This window comes from Uloborus diversus, chromosome 4 (genome assembly GCF_026930045.1).
Source record: "Uloborus diversus isolate 005 chromosome 4, Udiv.v.3.1, whole genome shotgun sequence".
Lineage (NCBI taxonomy): Eukaryota > Metazoa > Arthropoda > Arachnida > Araneae > Uloboridae > Uloborus > Uloborus diversus.
Genome location: NC_072734.1, coordinates 158,854,273 through 158,866,424, shown reverse-complemented (window position 1 = coordinate 158,866,424; position 12,152 = coordinate 158,854,273). Strand labels below are relative to the sequence as shown.

Here is a 12,152-nt window from a genome sequence, read left to right as displayed (position 1 = left end):
TTTTATAAGAAACTTTAAAAAGTTCACTCACATCCTCATATGTGCTATAAATAGTGATTGCAATATCAGTATACCGGAATACCGAATACCGGTATTTGGAGCTATTTTGCAATTTCGAAATATACTGGTATTTACTGGGGTAGAATGCCGGTATTTTCGGTATTAGCTAAAATTAAAAAATAGTTTGTAATTAGAGTTTTTAATTTAACTAATTCGATATCTACTGTTATTTTAAATATGAATTCTTTTTCAATGAGACACAGTAATAAAATCCATCTATTGAAGTAAAAATTTGGCTTCAAAAGCACAATTTTATAGAACATCAATGAATAAAAGTAGCAGAAAGATTAAAAAATTACATTTTCACCACTAGATGGTATGATGAATCGTACTTTCATGAGTTTATGTGAACTACGTTTTTAAAATCTCCATTTTTTAGACTTGCCTTCTTGTGCAAATAAATTTTAATTTATAAAAGTATTGGAATTTAAGTGTTGTGCTATGAACAATTTACTCCAAACATCAATAGCGGCAATTCTTTGTGATATTTTTAAAATATATATTTGTAATGACTGTACTTACTGAGTTTAGTGAAAACCTTTTTCTTGTTAGTATAACAAACAGAAGTTGTTTTCATCGGTATTAGCGTGCTGTTCTGTCTCGCTATTCAGTTTTACACTAAGCCAGATCATATTTATAATGCCTTAAACATTTTCAAAGAGGTAAGGCATAATCAGTTGGAACATAATTTCAGATATTTACATAACTGTGAAGAATTTCAAAAAGAAAATGAAAAAAAAGAAAGGAAATTCACAAGATCAAATTCATTGTAAATTTCAAACCAAACATTCCATAAAAGCAAACACAAACCTATTCTGACCAAAAGGAAATTGCTGAAGAAGATGTTAACACTGGATATGAACTGTCACTCAAAGAAGTTACAATTAGCTATAAATAATAATGAAAAAAAAAACTAACCCACAATACAAAAGAAACATCCACATTCACAAAAATAATTTTTCCAAAACCAATTTAGTTAAAGATCGAATTATTTATTTGAAGAACAAGGACTTTCAAGCAACTACAGGACACGCATTATTAACAGTACCAAAGGCATGGTTAAATTCAGAAAGAATATTTTCAACTGCAGGAAATTTGTTCACTACAATGAGTTCCAGGTTTAGTAAAAACTAGCATTGTGTTTGTTTGCTATTATTAATTTTTTATTATGATATTTGTTCCTTTAGTTTATATTTGTTCACAATAAGTAAATAATACACTTTTCAAACAAATTAATAAAATATGACAGCGAAACATTACGTTTTTGAATGTTTCTTGGGAAATTTCAAATACCAGTATTAATATCGGTATTCCGGTATCATGTTAAAAAAATACTGAATACCAGTATTGCATATTTGGTCCGGTATTGCAATCTCTAGCTATGAATAATTAATTACAACAATCAATTGCAGCAACATTTTATGATTTTTTTTACATATTGGGTTCAACTGTGCTGAATTTTGAGATTACTCTTTTCTGGGGGTCTTAATAAGTCAGGATTTTAAGTTTAGTCAACAGTGCAGCATTGCTAGTAACAAGGCCAATAAGATACTTGGGTTTATCAATAGATCTATTTCAAACAAATCTAAAGAAGTTCTTCTGCCCTTATATAGAAGTTTGGTAAGACCCCATTTGGAGTATGCTGTTCAGTTTTGGTCTCCTTATCTAAAGAAAGACATGAATGTATTGGAAAGGGTTCAAAGGCGGGCTACAAGGCAAATAAGTGGACTTTCCCACTTAGATTATGATTCCAGGCTTAGAAGGCTTAAAATGTACAGTCTTGAGCAAAGAAGAGACCGAGGGGACATGATTCAACTGTTTAAATTTATTAAAACGAAAGATGTTACAGGGCTGAAGTTTAGCACTGAAAACAGGACAAGGGGTCATTGTTTTAAGCTATTTAAATCTCAGGCTAACATGGATATTAGGAAAAATTATTATTTTAGCAGGGTAGTGGAACCTTGGAACAGCTTACCGGAAGAGGTGGTAATGAGCAAGGGAGAAGACAGTTTTAAGAGGGGCATTGATCTTCACTGGGGATTGTAAATTGACCAGGACCAGTCTAGCTGGACCCAGAGCCTGTTGCTGGTCGTCACTTTTGTATTTGTATTTGTCAGAACAACAAATGGTAACTGGCAGTATACCACCCACCAGCCTGAATTCAGAAGTAGTACCTTCAACTGTAGGAAACTTGTACATTAAAAAGAATTCCAGGCTTATTAGGAACAATTCAATAGATGTGTTACAATTCTTACTAATTGCTGAATTTTTCGTTATAAGATTTGTTCCTTTATTAAAATTTTTTCACAAGAAGTTTTCACAAATAATACACTTTTTGCACAAAAGTATGAAATACGGCAACGAAACAATAAGATTTTGAAAAATTTCTAATACCGGTATTAATACCGGCATTCTGGTATCACATTTTAAAAAATACCTAATACTGGTAAAATTGCATTTTTGGTCCGGTACCGCAATCCCTACATACAGCCAAGAAGGACTGTTATTTAGAGTATTTAAGTACTGAAACATACACTGGTGACAACTACTAAGGACGGATTCCAATGAACTATGTAGCTCCTAAAAAAGTAAGTGCCATTCGATGCCAAGTGAAATAAACTAAAGCCAGAACTCTAGAACATTGCAATGACGATAATTTATTGTACTCTGAAAACCAGAAGGTGTTGAAAAGTGTCCAAAAGACGAAACGGTCATTTTGGGCTAAATACGTAAAAGTGAATAAAACTAATTACGGCTTCCAGGTGTTTTGGTGTAAGATGTCAAAATGGGATATGGCTACCATGGAGAGCGATGCAAGCTTCCACAGGTCATGTGAAGCTTTACACAACATTATCCAGCAGCTCTGATGGGTTAATTTATCCCATTCTTCTGTCAGTAATGGATAAGGGTGTCCTTGCTTATTGGAGGGAGTTGTCGACCAGTAAAACTGCTCGCCAAAGCATCCCAAACAGTTTCAATATGATTCAGATCTATAGAATGTGTTGCCAATCCGATGGGTTGAATGTTTTGAGTAAGCTGGATACTCCTGGATGGCGATTGTTAATGACATGTAACGTTGCCAACTATGAAAACAAATTTATCGCCCACAGCACCACAGAAAACGTGAACATGAGGTAGTAGAACAACATTAATATCTCACTAGCTGTCATAGTCTTGTTTGGAAGCACATGAGCGACATACGGTCATTGATCACAATCCTACCCATACCATGACGCAACTTGTAGGATACTAGTCCTTTTCTTTTATGTTTGCCGGCTTGTATGCTGTATCACTCTCATGACAGGTTAGTTGTCGTCCACAATTAGATGACAGACTGAACCTGCTTTCAACTGAAAATAGTATACACAAGCCCAGTCGACTTCTCTCCATTTGCGATGTTGAAGACATCATAACAAACGAGCAAAATATTGACTTGTAGACAATGGGATGTACAAAACAAGCTGATGGGTGTATAGTCTTCATGGGTGGATTTACTGGGGGGGGATTGAGGGGGTAACATCCCCCCAGTCTCAGGGGGACTTTATACATAGTAACAATACATCTTTCAAAATCTGAAAAGAAAAAAATCTGTGATTTTTTTTCCTTTTCCAAACTTCAGATGTGAAAATGAAGAGAAGAGCGAATATCCTTTTTCTATTGGAGAAAAAAGCACTGTATACTGTATTATAGGTAGTAAAGCTGTCACTGGTTTGCTGAAAATGTGTTGAAAATGAAAATTTTGAACGGGGAAAACCATTAGAGCTAGTATATAAATGAAAAAAAAAAGCCCCCCTCCCCCCCTACCTCTTGTGAAAACAGAACAATCTACTTGTTGTGATTTGTTTTCTTTTCTTTTTTTTTTTTTTTTGGAATTTTCATTTCCATTTTGCTCAATTTTGAAAGCAAGCAATTTTGAGTTTTTATAGAAGGACGAAATAATCCGAAGAATCTTGTGGTTTCATATGTTCAAATGAAATTGGCTGATTTGGAATAAATTGCTACTGCAAAAGAAGTACAGGGCTAAAAGGTTTTGTACAGCAATATACTGATAAAAGTAACAGTTTACACCATACTCAACGAATTTGTGTGACAACTAAACAAAAGCCTGGGCAATGGTCCCACCATTGCACAACCAGAAAGTAAAAGCACTATAATATAGTAAAAGCACAATCAGATTTTTCAGAATCATACATTGTAGAGAACATGTCTGAAAAAAGTTATCTAATGAGGGAGATGTATTTCCGGCACAAAAATTTTTCACATTTCTTGTAAGATCGCTTTACTGCCTGATGAAATGTTTTTTTAAACTGTGTTTCTTTATTTCTTTAAAGGAGAAAAATATGTAAACGAATTTAATAGTTAGAGCAGTACTTAATGCGTTCAGAAATTTTTGGCTGGAGAGAAATAAATACTACAGAACCCGTCACTAATAAAATCACTGGATTATAAAATCAGCCGCTTTTTAAAATCAAATCTGGAAGAACAGAATCATTGCAATACCAAAACATGTTAAAATCATCCTTTTATAAAATTACTATCACAGTTTTATAAAACAAACTTTTGGACATTCTACGTAAAAAATTGATAAAAAAGCACCAGATGAAGAAAAAGGCCTCAGAAAAGATGAGGAAATCTTAGAGCCTAATTTGCCTCTTCAATAAATGTCAGAAAAGCACTTGATAATGTACGATGCACTTTAGAGCAAAGAGGAAAATATCATTTTGAATGTTACAAATCACTTTTTAAACTCTCAAATGATATTGAATCTTTGCTCTCCAAGTCTGTTAAGCAAACAACAATACGCCAATATTTCTGTACCTCAGAGCCAGAGGAATGTAAGTCGCATTAAAAAAATTTTACAGTAGAGAGGAAAAACTTTTTTCTGGCTTATGCAAAAGATGGTATGTACACGCTTAAATTTGGTAAACAATTGAAAAGGATTTTTTTTTTAAGAATTACGTTCACATGGCTCCATGGGGGATAGACTTCTGAATACAATGCATTAATAAACAGAAAATTGCAATTTTCGGATTTACGTCCTTCTGGCTCTGAGTTACAGATTTTAAAACCCTTGTGCAAAAAATGTGTTTAGTTAAAATGATAACTGTGTTTTGAAATATTTAAACAGAAATAAATGAATTAAGAGTTGTTAAACTTCAAAACCTTTCATTTTTTAATGTAGAGGTATGACAGTTAATAAAATCAGCCGCTTTTGAAATCAAATGTCCTCAGAACGAATGTGATTTCAATAAGCAGCGGGCACTGTATCGCAAAATTTCAGTTACCTGAGCGTTCGCATTTAGTTCATGACGGACAGATGAGATTTTATTCAATTAAACAATTTTAATGTGCTCCATGAGTGCTTTTAGGGAAAGAATAAAACTTTTTTACTGTATGGAAGTAAATCAACAAAGGATAAAAAGGAAATTAAAATTATCCATTAATACCACTCAATTAAAAATAAATTGGATCTGATGAAAATTTTAATTCTTAACTGAATTTTGCAAAATTGGTGTAGATTTCAGAAAATAAAATTTGCATTTATTTTTTTTAAAGAGTAGACAAAAATGTATTGTCCATATTATCCGAAACTGCTTCTTTAGTTACTTGTGAAACTGTATATTAATCAGGAAGGAAATTATTTCATTACACTTAGACAGTTCTTAAATGTTCCAAATACTTCTGAAATACTACAGAAAAAGTTACAGCACTTTTCATAAAAGTCTAGCTGAAATTTTGTTAAATGTGTTTGTACAAATTTATTCTGATAATGATACTTTCAAATGTATGGTTTAAGGCAAAAATATTCGTTTCGGCTTTTTGCTGTTCATTATCGTAATTTGCAAAATAGTATGTTTGCCTATTTTTCCCCCGAAATTTTTGTAGTTCCAATTATGCCTTAAAAGGCTTCAAAATGCAGAATTTTATCTCTATTTTACAAAAATTCCTCCGAGAGAGAACCCCCCCTGGACACCCATATATTGGACGCATTTTATACCCCACTAAAAAAGAGCCTCCTGTGTTACTGTTTTGATTTCATTTCCCCTCTTTAGGTCAATTCAAGAAGGACAGCAGGTAACACATTGCGTGTGACACAAAAAAAAGTAAGGCATTGCCTTATGTATCACAGAATAAAAGACAACAATATAGTGGGGGGGGGGGGGACTTTAAAAAATCGCCTTTTTTGCCACCGATAGAAAAATTACCCGGATTATAAAAGATACCCCTGCAACTGAAATAGATTAAGGCCACGTTAAGGCCTGATTACAACTAATGTTGCTCAAAAAAAAAAGCCTGCCCCCCCCCACCCACCCCTAGGAACACAGTCCTATATCCACCTATGATAGTCTTACTGCATTCAAATGTCTGGTAGTTTTTCAGGATATTTGCTTGCTAGTACCAGCAAGGAAACTGCTTTGCTGTGTTGCACTGGTTCTTCTTCGTTGCTAGCACTAAATAACCAATCTTCCGCTGATGTCGTATTGTGTACAAGACCTCCCTCGCGACATTTGCTACACATTTCATTTGTTTGAAATAATTTCTAAACTCACGAAACAACCCTGTAGCTGGCGCAGAACTCCCTCGCAACATCTAAATTTTTCTACCCTTCTTCGATGTTGCCAACCACATGGCCACCCATAAAGTCATTTAAAGGATGTCGAAGACATACCAAAAAATGTAAGTTCATCAATTGATTCTTTCCTGTCTAATTTTGATTTTGAACAATGGTCATCACGCACCCAATCCTTTATATTGCTTATCAGCCCTATCACATGACCAGCAACATCATAAGTCTAAAATATGCATACTCACAACATGACTTACTGCGTCCAGAAATTATGCTAATTTCCATATTTTTGATTTCAATTCCGAGTCACAACTGACTACAACTGTATTTATGTCGAGGACTGCATACTAAGTGCCTTGCCTCCATTATTTTTTATACCGATAGATGGCAGCACCATCACCGGATCGAACAGTTAGTGAGAATTTAGAACTAGACCAGGAGCTAATAACTACCTGGTGCTAGCACACCCAGAGGTATCGTTTCACTTGGAGGACATTGAGACCACGAGCATATTTAACGTCGCCCAGTACCCTTTAATGACGACGGTGGATCTTCGACCATCGAGGTTCGAATTAGGGCCCTCCGGCCCCGAATCCGACACTCTACCGATCGGACAACCACGGCCCCAATTTCCATATTTCTTTGCCTTCCATTTTGTGATTGCTAATGCTGCTATTGCCATTGGTCGTGAGCAATAGTCCATCAGTGTATTTACATTTACAACATGATTTTAAATAAGTTTCTACTTTCGGATGAAGGTTTTAAGTTGGAGTCACCCATAACCCAGCTTAAGCATTAATGCTTGCTATTTAAAGAAGTTTTAATTTTAATAAATACACCTCTTGTCTTTTCCTAAACACCAGTCCACTAATCCACTTCAAATTTTTTTATCAATCTTAAAGTGATATGAAGAGTTTTTCAAAATTACTGTAAAAAATGTTTTACTGCTTTTTAAAATGAGTGAGTTTTACGCACCCAGAGTATGTTGTTTCGGACAAAATGCACAAAATTCTACATCTCAATGCATCCAAAAGAAAGGGAAGTATCTAAAGCTGAAACATTGAAATTGAGTTTCCCTTCACCCAAACAGATCCTATAGACTGTGGAACCTTGCTTTAAACCGCTTTGATTAATAGCCATTCAATAAAAAAAATGAATACGTCAATATTTATTTCTACAGTTTTCGGTTGGAATAAAATAGGGAAAGGGACAGATTTTCTAATATCAGTTCAAGTTTTGTTCGTGAAACCATTTTAGTTCCCTCGCGTATCAGACAACTCTTCAACTTTAATGCTCGTTTTTGCATTTGATTTCCTGAATTATACTAGAATATAAAAAAAAAAGTCTCATTTTCTTTTAGTTGTTTTGAAAAAACACTCGCATTTTCAAATTTGTTTTTGCAGTTGATTTCCTGAATTATACTAGAGTAAAGAAACTGTTCATATTCTTTTAGTTGTTTCGAAAAAACATGCAGCATTTTCAAAAATTGTGAAAAGAGCACACAGTGAAATATGTTTTAACACAAAATCACTTGACATGAAAAATCAGTTAGCAGAAAGTGGTAGCCGTCTGGACTGTAAACTGTGCACTTTAATCTAAATTTTTAACATGAAAAATGTTTTTGGTCCCTTCAGTTTTGTGTTAAACGTATTCCACGTCTTGTATTTTTTAAAAATGGCTGGAAAATTGGGCAAAAAGTTACCAGTTTTCTGGATGTTAGATGAAAGGTTCCGTATTGTCTCACCAATCCACCAGTTTCATCAAAAAATCAAAGTTCCACAGGTGTTGTTGCCAATCTTTGGCCCAATTGAAGAATTTAATTTGGTGGTTTCCTCGCCCTCTCCCTTCCTGGACATTGAAAAATTAATGTTTTTACATATAGTTGGGCATGTTTTTTTTTTTTTTTTGCTTTTGAACAAATACTTTTTGAGAATATACTGCAGTGCTAAATGCAAAATTTGTGTCTGCAGTTGAGTTCAAAATAAGAAATTCCTGTCTACAGTTTTGCTTCTCTGTGTATTTGATTCAGATGCAACTTCTTCAGAATTTTTTAAACAATATTTCCATTTTACAAATGGCCATAAAACATTGTATTTAAGTGAAAAATATGACAAAAGTATCACTTGGTGACTGTAACTCAATTTTGAAAAAAAGTGCAGAAGTGCTTAATATTGCTGTGCTTAACACAGTACAGTAGTATTCACCCCCCCCCCCCCCTGAAAAATTCAGAATGACCGGCCTCATCTACTCTCTGGACACAAATGAAACATCTGAAGTCATGCAATCCAATGAATTATTATTCTGTTATATTTAGATCGCCAAACTCTTACCAATTTTACTATACACTGGAAAAAGACTTTCTTCCAGCAGTGCTTAAATTACATTGCAGCTTTTATTTTCAAAAGTTAAAAAAAGTAGCCAAAATCATTCAAATGTAAGGTTTAGGATTCAATTTTTTTGTTAAAGAAATACAAAACAAAAGCATCTATCAACATATGCCATTGTTGAAAGATCAACTTTTCAATGTTGAAAATTCTTTCCATATTTTTTCCTATTGAAATAATACTTCAGCATAAATTATTTAATATTATTACTACTTGCTTTGTAAATTACACAACCATGATATCAGAGCAACATGAATTATTTACCTGTGGCTCGCACAAATTTATGACGAATCAGTGTATAAAAGCTTTTTCAGACACGATAAATCACTTATTCCATAGAAAATACTTCAATTTCTCAATGAATTACAACCAACAATTAAAAACCTTAAAATTACAGGGCAAATGAAAATGATCTAAGAAACGGCACTGGTTAAAAGTAACATTTTAATTAACCCAAAATCGAAATAGGTTTCCTTTTTTCCCCCATTAAGACAGGAAAAGAAGTCTTAACAGGACAAGAGCTTCTGAACCAAATAAAATTACTTACAAAAACATATTGTGAACAACTCCATGTTGATTGTTGTGAAATTTGTGCATTTTATTCAAAAAGAAACTATAAATTTTAATAATAGATCAACTCAACAAACCTGAAATGTCAGATTGCAATTGATGCGTTCAAAAAATAGTTATGCCATAAAATAACTCACCGTAAGGTAAATCCAAACTCATATATGTAATTAATAAGAAACCAGAACACGAGTAAGGATGAAATGGTGTAAGAAACAGCAATAAGTATATTCACCTATATAAAAATAGATACACATCCTATGTTGACGATGTGACTAGGAAGTTTTTTGAGGAAACACCCAACACCTATGATATCATTTTGCGACGCTAGTAATCTGGCATTTAATCTCAATCTCAAAACACTACAGAGATAAAACCAAGCTTTGTAGAGTAGAAAACGATAATAGAGTTGAAAATCTACGTTCGAATAGTTGTCACCAGATGACAGTATTCACATATAAGTCAACTGCATTTACTAGTTTAATCGAATTTTTTTAGCATTTTATCGATAAAATACAAATTTAATGTGTGAATTTATGATCATAAATCAAAATATCATTATGATTATCAAATAAGCACAAAGAAGTACGAGAAGAAAAGGAGAACTTAACGATAAAACGATAACAATGGCCTGGGTTGAAACTTTGATTAATTAATTTTGATATGTATTCTTTTTTTCTCTCGTATCGAATCTTCCTTGTTGTACAGTTGATGTCTTAAATTCGCAGTTCCAGAGTTAGGATACGCCATCTTGTGGTGATTTAAGAAATTAGCAAAAGAGGTAAAACTGCAATTTGGCGCGAAGAAGGCAAATGTCCGATTGATTTGGTTCTTCCTCTTTCAGCTGTCATATTGGTCTGAGACCGTAGCACTTCTTGTAGTTTATTTGAATTACGAATTTATAGTTTTACATACATTTCAAATCCTATTCAGATTGTAACCTCCCCCCCCCCTCCAAATTATAGAAACATAAGAAAAGGGGAGTGGCGGGATGTCGTTTTCAAAAGGTTTCGGAAATTTTAAAATATATTCCAAATGAATTCCATAAAAACCCATCTAAAATAAACTGTCTTTAAAAATAAGTGATAGAATAACAAGTGGAAGAGTCTTCAATAAACGTCAACGATCTTTATAAGAGTCCCTATCCTGATAGAAAAATAGTCCCACAGTATATATTTTTCAGGGCCGTATGCAACGAAATGAGGAGATTGGACGTCGCAGATTGGGCGCCGTCAATTATGGGCGCCGGGAACATTTGGCGCCGAGCACTTTGGGCGCCGGAAACTTTGAGCGCCGAGCATTCTGGGCTTCGGGAACATTGGGTGCCGAGCACTTTGGGCGCCGCGGGAACATTGGGCCCAATGTGCTCAATGTTCCCGGCGCCCAATCTTCCTAGACTGGTATGCAAGGGGGTGGTTTATAGGGTTCAAATCTCCTCCGAATTTTTTTCATCCAAAGATATACTTTCCATTATTTATTTATTTTATTTATTTATTATTTTTTGTGACGAAAATAATATTGTTGCTGTTATTATTATTTCAATTTTATTTGTGAAATAAAATTAGTATGACTGAAAAATTGTACAACTCTGTACATTGTGTGTTTATGGTAGTTATTGAGAAATTCATTTATTATGTAACAATATGGCGTTTTGTAAGAACATCCTCCCCATCCATTTAGATTATCTACTGCAACAAAAATCAATAGAATACACATGAAACCAAATTTGATAGACCATATAAATGTTTCAAAAAATGTTTGGTAAAACCCCCTTTGAAACGAAATTCTGGTTACGGCCCTGATATTTTTCAGAAGAAAGAAAGCTTTCCAAATAACGCTAACAGTCCCTTTAAAAGCCGAAGAACAGTCCAAAAATTCATTATTCAAATTGAGATTCTATCAAGGGCGCCCATATAGGGGGGCAAGGGGGGCTCAAGGCCCCCCCTTCCCTTTGCGATTAGAGCTTCCTTTCTATTTTGCAAAAATATAAAAACATTTCTTTTCTATAGCCATTAATGACTAAGTTATTAAAAATGTTAAATTTTAATAACTCTAATTTGTGCTGAAATCAGTTTCCGTGGGGTAAATATCCTGCTAAACCATGGAAAAAATATCTGAGCCCCCCCCCCCCCCCCCCTTAAAATTTTGCATATGGGTGCCCATGGATTCTATCTTTAAAAATTTGAGCTAAAAACAAAACTGCTAGTTCTGTTCAAATTAACTTAAAAGTTCTAATCAAATTCTATCTTACGCAAAAAAAAAATTCACTTTCACTGAATATTTGTTAGCAAAGAGGGCGAATCGTGGCGATTCGCAGCTCCAATAAACTATGGGGGCGCTGGAGATACTGTCTAATGGCGGATGAAAAAGGTAAAACAAACAAACGCCGTAACTTACAAATTGCTTTGACGCTTAGTGAATTGCAGTAATTTTTCATCGTGTTTGTGGAAAACTTTTTTTTCTATTCTTCTGAAATTACATTACACCATAAAACTGTCTGAAGCCTGTAATTTACCCCAAAGAAAACACTTAGAATGGAATGTTTTACCTTTTTCGGCAGTAGTGTTTATCAC

At 34.0% G+C, this 12,152-nt stretch overlaps 1 protein-coding gene across 1 annotated transcript in view; it reads right to left on the bottom strand.

Moving 5' to 3' along the window:
* LOC129220950 (TBC1 domain family member 14-like) overlaps positions 1 to 9,890 on the bottom strand; it is a 39,423-nt gene extending 29,533 nt beyond the window's left edge. Inside the window, exon 1 of the mRNA XM_054855385.1 lies at positions 9,815 to 9,890. The gene's annotated coding sequence lies outside the window, so the exon portion shown is untranslated. The remainder of the gene's footprint in view (positions 1 to 9,814) is intronic.
* Between the last annotated feature and the right edge of the window lie 2,262 nt (positions 9,891 to 12,152).